This window comes from Pelodiscus sinensis, chromosome 18, assembly GCF_049634645.1.
Source record: "Pelodiscus sinensis isolate JC-2024 chromosome 18, ASM4963464v1, whole genome shotgun sequence".
Lineage (NCBI taxonomy): Eukaryota > Metazoa > Chordata > Testudines > Trionychidae > Pelodiscus > Pelodiscus sinensis.
This window is the reverse complement of record NC_134728.1, coordinates 18,569,064-18,581,442: the sequence shown is the minus strand read 5'-3', so window position 1 is coordinate 18,581,442 and position 12,379 is coordinate 18,569,064. Positions and strand designations below refer to the sequence as shown.

The following is a 12,379-nucleotide window of genomic DNA, read 5'->3' as shown; positions in this document are numbered from 1 at the left end:
TTAACTAAATAAGTAACAACTCATTCAGCTTTTTCTTCCCCTATAATCCCTATATCAGTGGTTACCAAACCATAGATCAAGATCTACCAGAAGACCTCTTAGCCTCAGACAGATGATCCTGACTGGTTTGGCTGGGAAGCTATCAAGTGCTGGAGCGTCAGTTGCTCCTCAGCCCACTGTCATGCTATTCCAGCCCTCTGCCTTGGAGCTGCTCCCGGGAGCCTCCTGCTTGCTGTGCAAGGTGTGGGAAGGGGAGGGGGGGATGCTGATGTCAAGGTGTTCCTCCTCCCCCCACTTTTGTACCCTATCTCCACACAGAGAGAAGGGGATAGAGGAAATTTGGCACATCTGTCACTCTCACACATTGTGTGTGTCTGTCATTCTCACAAACACACTGTCCTTCACTCTCTTCTCCTGACCCAACACATACGCAGGGGGTGGTTGTTACTTCTTTTACTGCTTGCAAAGTGGGTTATTTTTGGTTTTTGACTGGTCTGTGCATTTCATCATTTTCATCTCTCTCTTATGCTTAAGTGTAATTCTTTGAGTAGTGAGTTCTAAAATGCCTAACCTGTCATGGCTGGAGTCATTATCTCTATGGTAATTGCAGCTCCTGGAAGTGGCAGGTATGTCCCAGCAGTCCCTGAGAGAGGCAGTGTAGGGGGTTTCCACATGCTGTCTTTGCCTGCAGACACTGCACCCGCAGCTCCCATTGTTCAGTAACAGGGAACCATGGCCATTAGAAGCTGTGGGCACAGTGCATGTAGATACGAGGCAGCACATGGCACCATGGAACCACTGCTGTACATGCCAACTGCTTTCAAGGAGCGCTCTAGGACTAGGGCAGGAGTAAGCCTGCCTTAACCCCACTGCTTTACCACCTGTAAGTCGTTTTAATTAAACAGTGCACAGTCAGAGCCTGCTTCCTGAACCCCTACCCCAGCCCTGAACCTTCTCCTGCACCCAACCTCCTGCCCCAGATGTGAGTTCCCTGCATCCACACTCTTTCCCAGAGCTTGCACCTGGAACCCCTCCTGGACCTCAATCCCCCACTCTGGGCTAAACCCGCAGCCCCTCCCACACTCCAAACCTGTTGGCTCGAGACCAGAGCCTGTACCGCAAGCCTCCACCCCATCCTGGTGCAAGGGAGTGAGGATGAGAGGAAGGGGAATGGAGCAAGCAGGGTGAGGCCTCAGAGAAGGGGTGGTGCAGGGGCAGGGCCTCAAAGGAGGAAGTGGGGCAAGAGAATTTGGGTTTGAGGTAGATCTTACATTGAGGTTAAATTGAAAAAGTGATCTTGTGGTTAAAAAGGCTGAAGACCATTGCCCTATATATATATATTCCAAACAAAAATGTAGCTAATCTACAGTATTGGCAAGACCTTTTATACAGATTTCTCTTTCCACATACTCCTATCTTCCTTCCTTCCCCTTTTTGCCCAGACAATTCCTAGGCACTCCAATTCCCTGTCAAGATTCTAGCAATAATTGACATCAGCTGCTGTCTTGGGGTTGGCTCATGGTCTGGTACCTTGAATATTCACAAGGCTTCATGGCTGGAGCAGTGGGAATATAAACCCCATACAACCCAGTCTTTAGATATCCAGAGAAAAATATTGTAAACTCTTTTTTAAGTAGCCAAAAGACTTGTTTTAAGGAGCTTTTCGTCTTTTTTCCTGTTACTGATTCACATGACTACCAAAATATGTTACTTGGTTCCTCTGCAGGAACAAAAAAAAACCCTTGCTAGTTCTGGAATCGCTTCAAGAATCCAGTAGTAAACAGAATAGGTACAGCTGGGTAAAGGCAAGAAAACAGCTGGAAGTCAGGGAACAGAAGGACAGGAGAACAGGAGACAGTACCACAAATCCCTGGCTACAAGCACATCCCACACCCCCATATTTAAATAATTGGCTGAATCAGGCAAAACCTCCAGCTCAGAGCAGTAACTTTCAATATCTATAATGGTGGAGGTTTTTTTAAAAAATTAAAGTTTTAAGAACATAAGAACGGCCACACCAAAGATCCATCTAATCCAGTATCCGGTCTTCTGACAGTGGCCAATGCCAGATGCACCAGAGGAAGTGAACAGAATAGGGAATCATCAATCAATCCCTCTCCCATCAGCCATTCCCAGCCTCTGACAGAGGCTAGGGACACCATTTCTACCCATCCTGGCTAACAGCCATTGGTGGACCTAACCTTCATGAATTTACCTAGTTCTTTCTCGAACCCTGTTAATACCCTGGTCTTTGCAATCTCTTTTGGCAAGGAGTTCCACAGGTTGATTATGCAGTGTGTGAAGTAAAACATCCTGCTACCTATTAATCTCATTTGGTGATCCCTAGTTCTTATGGATTATGTTAAACATCACCGTAGTAGTATTTTATCTTTAAAATATGTATTTTGCAGCTAACCTGGTCAATCAAGAATGCACAAGTCTGATGTGTGAACAGGCACACAATTACATAAGTTTAGAATCCAACAGCCAAAATTAGTATTCTTCCAAATGATTTTTAATGCCAAGTTTTTTAAAACTAAGGATATAAATGGTGTAACTGACAGTGACTCACTGTAGAAGAATATGGCATTTGTTCCACTCTTATTTAAAACCATAAAATATCAACAGCCAAAAAACACTAATGTATGTGAGGTTAAAGTGATGCTCTCCAAACATGGGCCTCACATTTGGGCTACCATTCTCAAATGCAATTAAGGTGTAAACAGTATACTTTTTTTTCCTTAAAACATATGGCCTTTGTGCAGATACATAAACAAACTTGTTTTTTTAGTCTTATCTTAAGCATCTCTTTAGCTATCTTATGTCAAGCTGATGATTCTCCTGAAAGTCTAGAATGAACAAATCCATTTATTAGCCAAAAGGGAGCATTTTTTATACCACGTTAGCCTGGTCAAGTTAGACTTTATCTAAACACAAAAGTTGTACAGGCAGTCCCCGGGTTACGTACAAGATAGGGACTGTAGGTTTGTTCTTAAGTTGAATTTGTATGTAAGTCGGAACTGGTACATATTGTAGGGGAAACTCTAGCCAAACATTTCTCCAGAGCTCAGTTTTATTCTCCCACACCTCACTTCCCTCAGTCCTTTATTCTCAAGCTGAGGTGTCTGCTGAGAAAAGCCGCTCTGCATCTCCCTGGTCTGCTGGGGGGGACCGTTAGCTTCGCGTCTCCCTGGTCTGCTGGGGGGAAGCAGCTAATGCGGGGTTGCCTCACCCCGTTTGTAAGTAGGGATCCGATGTAAGTCGGATCCATGTAACCCGGGGACTGCCTGTATTACTTTACCTAGACTGGTATAGTATAGTTAAGTGGTACAACCCCCATGCTAGTGTGGACAGGTAGGTTATGTCTATACTACAGAGTCTGTGTTGGCATAGTCCCCTAATGCACACACAACATACACAGACAGAAGAGTTTTTGAGTAGTTTAGCAATGTTAGTTATGTCAACTCTTCCATTGACACACCTATGTCCACACTGGGGATTTTATAAGTATAACTATATTTATCAGGGGCATGATTCTCTCACACCGTGACCAATGTAGCTGTGCTGATCTGTAAGTGTTGACCATGCCTTAGGCCTTGTGCATGCATAAAACAATGTAACAGTTATAGCTAAAGATCTAAAAGTGTAATCAGGTAAACAATAGGGATGTAATAGTGCATCCAGTTAAACAATTAACCGATAATCAGATGCTCTCCTCCTCCACGCACCCTCTACCCCCCCAAGGTTCTGCAAATACATTTTTTAGTGGGCTGGCCAGCAGGCTGCCTCAGTCCCAGCTTACACCAGGTCACAGCAGCTATGCAAGAAAAGTAATTTAGGAGCTTGCCTGACCACCAGCTCCTAAATAACTTTTCTTGCAAAGCCACAGCCAGGGTAACTGCTGGGACCACCAGTGCAAGTCAAGACTGAACTGGCCTGCTTGACCCTAGTTCCCAAGCTACTTTCAATGCAGAGCCGTTTATTGGGTAACCATGTAGCAGACAAAATATTTGTTGGCTACATGGTTAACGGATTACATTCAATTTAACATCCCTAGTAACCAATAAGCATCAATGGCACCAGTTACACTCTTCATAGGGCTGCCGGGAGCCACTGTTAACCATGTAACTGAATTTCTATCAGTTACACGGTTTAATAATTTTTTAAAAATTGTACATCCCTAGTTATAGCCATCCATTATCCCCTGATCAATGCAGTTATGTCAATCTAACTCTCTGTAAACACGCATAAGTCAGCTAACATCACTCTGAGAAGTGGCATTCCGATAGCAGAAAAATCCCTTCTGTTACTGTAGCCCAGAGGTGGGGAACTCAATGCCGCAGGGCTGGATGCAGCCCCCGGGTTGCCTGGATCCAGCCCTGGGGCCCCTCGACCATTGGGGAACCCGCACTGGCACTCCAATCCCCCTAGCACCCCACCATGTGGCTGAAGCACACAAAATATACTAGGCTAGGTGCCCCAGGCACTGCTGTGCAAAAGGAATGTGGGGAGTATCTTTCTCCTAAGTCAGGAGCCAGGTTAGTGAGGGTTTGTGCCTTCTTTGCTTCTCACTTGTGAGTGGCCCCTTAGTGATTTTTCTGTAGATCAGCAGCTCCCGACATAAAAATGGTTACCTACCCTGCTGTAGCCTGCAGCAGCTGGGTCACAGCACTATACCTATTGTACTGTGCTATGCCACTATAGCACAGACATGGCCTGCAGTGTGGCCTGTTAAATAGATATGGCGACATATCTGTATAAACGTGCTTATATTCCTATAGCTTTCAACCTTTCCTGAACAGGAGAAAGCTCTACCAATATAAATACATATATATCTCTATAACTGCATTCACACTAAAAGTTGTATTGGTATAGCTACCTCAGTTGAAAAAAATCACAATTATACTACATACCGCTCTGGCCCAGCACCCTCGAGACCTGACCAATCCTGATGGAGAGAATTTGCAAGACCAGACGAGGTCCATTGCCACTGGACCCAAGCCTTTGCCTGCTACTGGCTAGCTACTGCCGTAGCAGGCACACTGCCTCCCCCCACTATGTTGCTGGCCCTAGCAGGCTGCTTGCCCAGTTGCTGCTGGCTCTCCAGCCAACTGCATTGCCACAGGACTGTGGCCCCGACCCCACGCTGCTGGTAGCTGCTGTGGGATTCCAGCCCCAGGCCTACACTGTTGCGGGCTGCCGAAGGACTCCAGCCCCATGCTGTTGGGGGGCTGCCACAGGGCTGTGGCTCCAGCCCTGTCCTGCCCATCACAGGTGGCCCTCTTGACATCAGGCTCCTGGGCTCTTTGGTCCAGGAGCATACGTGGTCCAGTAGCCGGACCAGAGAGTGCCGGTTTTTGGAGGAGCAACCTGTAATACAAAATCTAAGCATAGATTATGCTTTTAGTTTAATATAACTGAAAAGCCCTCCTAATATTCAACATGCAGGCTAACATGTTTGAAAACTAAAAGGCCAGCAACATCTTAACGAGCTTTAAGAGGACTTAACACAACTGAAATGCTAGCTCAACTGAGCTAACAGGGCACAAGTATTCTAAGGCACTAGTGAATATCAAACGAAAACTCTGGGTAGAGCATATAGGTTATGTCTATACTGCGGAGCTATTTCATGATACTGAAGGTATCTCAAAATAGCTATCCCACGTCTTAACAGCGTACTCATTTTGAAAAATAACGGGTTTGCTATTCCGACGACCCCGTAAACCTCGTTCCACAAGGAATAAGGGATGTTTCAGAATAACAGGTTATTTTGAAATTGATTAGAAATAAGCTATGCAATTTGAACTACAGGTGTGGTGGAGACGCACCCGTAACAGGTGAACAATTTAAATCAAATAGCTGTTCACTTGAGTTAAAGTCCCAAAATGAAAAATGAAGTCCTAAAGATTTCAGATCCCGATGAGGATGATCACAATCCAATCTTGACTTGTTTTCTCTCTCTCAAACCGTATGCACATATATTAAAATGAAGATAATTTTCTATTTGTATTAATACATATAAAATGACAATCTGGCTTCTAAAGCTAATTGATTTTATATTTATTCAAATTTCTTCCTTTACACCAATCAAGCCAGATGCCACCTTCCACATTAAAAACAATAGTCATATAAAGTGTATGGTTTAGGCTGTGTACACATTGTCTTAATTCTGACAAACCATATGTTGTTAAGATATGGTTATGCATGCAAGAAGTGCTTCTTTGTAACATTTTTAATAGCCTTTTTCAAAGGTTGCAATTGCTCTTATGTACTAAAGCTGGGGAATAGCCACCCCTTATTCATGCTGGTATATGCAGAAAGCACAACTTACCTTGCACAGAGAGGATTGAATATGTACTTAGAAATCTAGTTAGAATTTCCCCTTCAAATTTAGGAGTCAATTGTTAAACTGGAGAGTCTAGCACAATTAAAATGTTTTAAGGCACCATTGTATGTTAATGCAAAATAATATTCGAGAGCTGGAATCTTAACAATTGATACCTTCAATCCTGCATAGAGCAAAAAGCTCAGTTATTTGTCTCTCCTTAGCTATCACATTCAGTAGCTGCATGATCATGGCTTGCTGAAGTTTAATGCTGCAAAGCACGCTTTTCAAAAACAATCTAGAAATTCTTTTAAAGCAGGTCCCTTGGCCCCAAACATATTGAGTACTATCACATTCTGTTCTTAACCTACATGTCCTTTTTCTTAAGAGCAAGTACAAGCTACCTTTCCTATTTTCTCACACATTCAAAATGCTATTTACTTCCCAACATATAAAACAAATGCTCTTACTTTAAAAAAAAAAAAAAAACTGTAGTAGTATTGGCCAATACACATTAAGGTATTAAAGATAAGTGTAGGCATTATTGGGGAAAAAGTGAAGTAGTTTTCTATAGTTCATTCTCATGTCAGCAGGCCTTGGGAGTTATAAATGTGAGTCAGTATTTGAAATGCTCGATATTAAACACACAACTGTTTCAGACGTGAAAGCAAGAGTGCATTAGCTTCTTAAAGCTGACTCTAAACTTTGAATGGGTAAACTATGTCGATCACTTTTAAATGCTGAAAAGCCAAGCATATAATAAATAAAAGTTACTGTGGACAGATCAAAATCACATTTAGAAAAAAGCAGTTAAAACCCGTATCAAGCGTAATAAATTCACAAGTATAAACTAGGGATGTTTTAATCAGTTAACCAGTTAAACGTCATGTTTAACCCATTAACTGCTTAAACCGAGCAGCCTGCCCACCTGCAGTGGAGTTGCGGGTTGGGGCTGCTCCAGTCAAACTGGAGCACCCCCTGCCTGCAGCATACAGGGTCTGCTCCTGCCAGGCTGGAAGACCACCTTCCGGGAGCTAGCCAGGCTATCTGTTAACCAATTAACCATTGACACCCCTAGTATAAACAAGCCTAATACTTTTGCTTAAATATCTAAGTATTTCTATGTAGGAACATGTTATCACCTGTGTGTCAAAAAGACATCTTCTCCATTCTAAGGCTTATCTTCATGTATACTGGAAGCATCTTCAGCAAAAATTTAACAACCATGCTACAATGAATCATCCTCAAGTGGCAATTTTTAGTAGTAACTGAGTATATTTCTTTTCATTTTTGTACAATATTCCAACTTCACTAAATGTTGTAAGGAAGATATTGGTTGGATTTGATTGATACTAAATTTCTACCCAACGTCTGTAAATATATATTACAAACAGTGTGAGGTATTAATATGTTTTTGTTTTATTTTAAAAACAACTGACTTTAAGGGGATGCTCCATTTTCTTTATTGGGACAGATAGTAACTGATACTAAGCTTTAGCAAATCTTCATAGCTGTTACAGTTACAATCCTCTTCAAGTGGAAGTTCAGTTTTTCCTGATAGTCCAGCTGTGACCTAGGTTGCCTAAATAGCACTGTTGCTAACAGGGAGTCAGGCATTTCAATCTGAAAGTATTTCAGTAGGCCATATTGTGCTGCACAAGACTTCTTCATCTAAACATAATCCTCTCCTCAAAGTTCAAATATGAATAAAGTTAATGGAAAGATCACAGCATAAACTAAGAAAATTCTATCATATTTTTCTAAAAGACTCCAGAGTCTTAAGCCTGTTGAATATTTTGATTAAAACCAAGATCATGAAACAAAATTATGGGGGAATCCCAGTTGTCCAAGCAAAGCATAGCTTACTCAGTCTACAGCAAAAGCAGGCAATGCTTTAGTAATGCACCATATCATTGAAGTTTCTACATCATCACTGCCATGCATTCCCAATGCGTGAAAAAGCCATGCAAGTTTATAAAGCAGATGGCACCAAAACCCATAATCAAGTTTTCATATAATTACTACATTCTCCATGGAAGTCCATGTATAGCCTTTCAAGAGACAGAAGTCATCCACGTGCTCTAATTCTCTTATTTTTCCATTTAATCAGTGTGATCTCTGAACACAAGTAGTCTGTCGACTTAAAAAATGATCTGAGATTATTATAGTGACAGAGTTACTCAACCCCTATGAACTGAATGAAAATACAAAGTAGTAGTATTGTGAATGGTACTGAGAATTTGATTCCAAGAACACAATTTAGTCACCGTTGTTTAAAAAAAAACATACTGAAGTGATCAGATTCTTCTCTAAATCACTGCTCTGTTCACTAAATCCTTTACTATGCTGCTGTCAGCTCATAAGAGCAACTAGCACTTGTGATAGGCCCATTTTCCCAGGTCTGTAGAAGGCGCTGTGTGGCAGCTCCTCTCCATGCATCTGGGGGCCCTTCCCCCTCTCTGCAGCAACCTTACCCAGTGTAGAGAATGCGCCCCCTACTGACTCGAACACTCATCTCTCCTTTCCTCCGAATTGGCTGCGGTGCATTTTGGGTGGGGGCTGGTATTTTTCTTCCATGGCCATAAACCAGATGCAATACAGATTTAAGGCAACCCCAACACACATACAAAAAAGGAGTCACATTCATTTTGGTGCTTTAAAAAATCACTTAGCCTGCAAACACAAACGAAAAGCAGTATGATGGGGTGGGTGAGAAGGGTGCAACCTCGAGCGGCAGAGAGCAACATTTTAGGGATTCCTCTGCCTTTGTCTGAGAAATGGGTTACAGTAACTATGGCCCGGGATAGAAAGAGGAAGGGGAGCGTGAGTTGGTAGGTGAATGGTACTCCAGCCTGCAGTTACTGTTCTGCTCAGGGGACCAGTCATGAATCGCGCCTTTTCCAGCAGACAGATACCCCGGCTAGTGGGGGAGGCTGCTCTAGTCTCCATTCATTGCACCGAAGCCAGCACTGCTTTCCGGCCTCTCTCCAGCGCCAACTCTGCCATTAGGGACCTTCACCAGGCAGGCGGCATGCTAAAGACAGCTCTGAGATGCTAGAGGCGATGGATCCATACATTCACTGATCCAGCTCGGCTACTTCACCCCACCATCCGCCGCCGCCAGTGCAGACCGTGCAATGAAAGCCACCCTCGAGGCACATCCATGTGCAGCCTCCGCCGCCGGGGGGTGGGGAGGGACCGAGGGAGGAGGCTGGGGCTGCATCTGCCGTGCGGGCCCTGGGCAGACAGAGGGGAAGCCGGTAGCGGTCCCTGCAGCCGGTTCACGCGAGTGAGCGGGCCGGAGCAGAGAGGAAGAACTGGCCTCTTCAGTGCATACAAGTCTTTCAACATGTGTGCAGCTGCGGAGAGAGGCGGGAGCTACCCGCCAACTCCGCAGCGCCCGCCTGCAGCGGGCATCGCCTTGGACACTGCACTGTGCGGGGACGGCAGGGGCTCGTGCCCAGCGGCTGGGATCGGGCTGCATGGGGCTATGCCCCGGGGTTCACGGGGGGGGGGGGCAGCTGTACCGCAGCACGGATCGGGGGTGAGGGCTGCCTCCTCACGGCTCTGACCCGCGGACGCACCTACCTGCCTGGGGCTCTCCTCAGCAGAGGAGGGCGGGCGCTCCCCCGGCACCTCTGGCTGGGGGTGGGGGTGCGCGGAGCTGCCTCCCTGGCGCCGCCCGGGTCCCTGGGCGGGCGGGCGGAGCGGAGCCGGCGGCGGCGCGGGGGAGACAAAGGGGGCTGGATGGCGGGGGGGTGAGTGTGTGTGGAGGTGGCCTATGGTGAGCAGGTCCCGGGGGGAGGGGGCGGTGGCGGCTCCACTGCGCTCGGTCCCCGGAGGGGGGGGGTGTCAGGCTCCGGGCCGGGGGGGGGCTCCCTGGGCGCCCTGCAGACAATACAGCCGGGTCCCTCCTGCCCAGAACCTGCCCTGGCCAAGATGGCGGCCGAGAAAGAGCGGAAGTGACGCGAGACTCTCATTAGCATACGGGACTCATTGTCCAGCGGGAGGGGAGGGGGCCGCGCCCCGGGGGGGAGGGGGCCTGAGCCCCGATGGGGTCCTGTTCGCCTAGACCCCATTTCACCTCGGGTGTGAGTCCTTTAAGGGAGGGGGGGGAGGGGAAGTAGGTTACATAACTCTGCCGATGGGGGGGGCTCTCGCGAGAGGGGCACCCGGCGGCGGGATCTACCCCAGGCCCGCTAGGAGGCGCCGCGCCCTGCGGCTGGGGCCTCAGCGGTGTTTGGCGCCGCCTGCTTATCCTTCCGCCACCCCTAGCCGGGACTACATCTTGCCTGGCGGGGAGGAGAGGGGCCTAGCCGCTGTGTCTGGAGCGGGGGCACGAGCATAGTGAGCACATGCCCACGTGATACATAAATGACTGCATCACGTGACCTCATCATAGTGAGCACACTACCTCGTGCCCGAGTGATGGTGCGCACACCTTGCACCAGGGAGCTCTGCCTATGTCAAGGCGTGGGAGCACCTGGCACAGGCTTTGGCACCACAAAGACAAAAGCAGGGGAGGCCAGAAAGGGCCTTTGGCTATAGAGAGATGGATCTGCTGTTTGCATGTCTGGCACCTCAGTGTTCTGTAGCAGCAACAGAGATCAGGCTGTACAGCATGCATAGGGCATTAATGTGGAGCATACACATTGCAGTAGTTATCACACATGAGCTGTGGTAACCATACACAAAAGAAGTAATTACACCATGGACAGTGCAAGAGTGACCACACAAAGAAAAAGCATTCACACCTCACACCATGGACAGCGCAATAGTGATCACACTGTGCACAAAGCAATAGTAACTACACTCTGGCTTTAAAGGATACAAAATAGAGAAAGAGGAGCAGTTAAAAATCTTTTGGGACAGTTGGGTGCTTTTAATATTTCTTTTATTGTATAGCAACAGTATTTTATTTGTCTTTGGAAAATAGCACCAACATCTTCCAAACTATTCATTTACCCTAACAAAATTTGGACTTCTAGAAGTAGGTCACACTTTAGATTTGGATAATAAACCTCTCTACTTCAAACTGTACCTCATGGAAAAAGCTCAGGGTTGACACAGTGTAAGATTTAAGGTTAAGTCATAAGGCTGGCTCAAACTGGGACAACTGGAAGAAGGAAGATTTAAAATTAAATTAAGGACATTGTAAATGTCTTATTAATAAAATGTATCACAATATCTTTAATTCTAAAAGAGACACTTTAAACGTTGCTCTTTTTTACCACCACTTTCTAAAAATAATTGAGATTTGGCAGGTTTTGATCTAACATACAGACACGAAAGGGTTTTGTGAAACTACAGTGATTATATTGTTTATTACTTAGCAGCTTTTACACACAAAAAAGTAAACCAATTTTATCTTAAAAATGTTTAGGTTATATGTCAAAACCATAGTTTCCATATTAAAACAAGTGTCATCTCACAAACAAGGGTCCTAACTGGGGCTACTCATGGTCCATAAACTTAAGCTAAGCATATGCAAGATCCCTTTGCAAGATTGAGGTTTAATTCAGTAAAAGTGCACAAAGTATCTTTAAATGAGATGGTATGAGAACTTTTTATTACATAAAAAATACTGGGATAGTTTATAGATACAATGTATCTCAGTGTTTCAAAACATGTTGATTTAGAATGATCACTAGAACTGTACAAACAGAAGTATAAAGTTTGAAAAACCATAGCCTGAAATTAAAAGTAAGGAAAACTTGCAGTAGATTACTTAAACTTCACAAAAGTTCAGTCCCAGATTTTCAAATTTCTCTAATCTGAAACATCCCCTTTTTTGTAGAATTTGTGATATTTTGTAGAATTTTCTTTTTTACTTGTTTCTCAAATTTTAGAATTTATTCTTTGATTGTCATTGTTTGTGCAAACCAGTCCAAATGATCACATGCATTTTCCTGGTAAATTCACATTAGTGGTCATAAGAACTAGTAAAACATGAAAAAGTCCATCATTTACAATCTCATTGAAATACACATACCTTATTGAACCCTACAAACAAAAATTGGTTAGTGCTATTTACTGTAAGAACTTTTAGAAAGG

General features: G+C 44.8%; 1 protein-coding gene across 4 annotated transcripts in view; it reads right to left on the bottom strand.

Moving 5' to 3' along the window:
- ADNP (activity dependent neuroprotector homeobox) overlaps positions 1–10,282 on the bottom strand; it is a 65,365-nt gene extending 55,083 nt beyond the window's left edge. For all 4 annotated transcript variants that reach the window (XM_075901194.1, XM_075901195.1, XM_075901196.1 and 1 more), the window contains exon 1: positions 9,914–10,282. The gene's annotated coding sequence lies outside the window, so the exon portion shown is untranslated. The remainder of the gene's footprint in view (positions 1–9,913) is intronic.
- Positions 10,283–12,379: the final 2,097 nt, after the last annotated feature.